The sequence below is a fragment of the Lactuca saligna genome, chromosome 7 (assembly GCF_052625555.1).
Source record: "Lactuca saligna cultivar CGN05327 chromosome 7, ASM5262555v1, whole genome shotgun sequence".
NCBI classification, from domain to species: Eukaryota; Viridiplantae; Streptophyta; class Magnoliopsida; order Asterales; family Asteraceae; genus Lactuca; species Lactuca saligna.
Window position 1 is genome coordinate 53,027,634 of NC_136423.1, and position 649 is coordinate 53,028,282.

Genomic DNA, 649 nt, shown 5'->3' on the forward strand with positions numbered 1-649 from the left:
ACTCTCTAGTTTAGCGATCATTGCCACCATGCTATCGTTAACAGTGTTCACCACCCCGACTTACTTCATTCCTTGGGTTATGATATTCTCTAGAGTGTTTAGAGAATTCCTCAATTAATTCCTTTTTCATCGGGGGTGGCTTCTTTGTGAGCGATCCTTGCGAGTCAAGAAGCTGCCTTGTAATCACATTTACTCCATCATAAAAAAATAGATACTTCTTGTTGGCTATTAAGATCGTGATGTAGGTAATTCCTTAGTAAGCCCTTGTATCTTTCCCATGCCTCATATAAGGATTCTCTAGCTTGTTGTTCAAAATTGGCAATGACTTTCTTCAATTTGGCTATCTTTGAGGGGGACAAAATTGATCAATGAACTCTTCCTTCATTTTAGCCCATGTAATGATAGATCCTGGAGGTAATGATTTGAGCCAATCCTTTGAAGCACCTTTGAATGTAACTGGAAGCATACGAAGCAGCTAGGTCTCACGAGACACATTTGGAACATTAAAATAATCAGCTACATCGTTGACCTCTTCTAAGTGTTTATAAGCATCTTCGTGATCTTTACCGTAGAAGGGGATCTCCTTTAGTTGAGCAAGTATGTGAACTTTAAGCTCAAAGGTGGCAGTTGCAAGAATTGCGGGTTGCAC

The 649-nt window shown here is 39.9% G+C and overlaps 1 non-coding gene across 1 annotated transcript; it reads left to right on the forward strand.

The window, feature by feature from the left end:
- Positions 1-231: 231 nt before the first annotated feature.
- Positions 232-338, forward strand: LOC145007713 (small nucleolar RNA R71). The gene has a single exon (XR_013663084.1). It is a non-coding gene; the product is annotated as a small nucleolar RNA R71 (small nucleolar RNA).
- Positions 339-649: the final 311 nt, after the last annotated feature.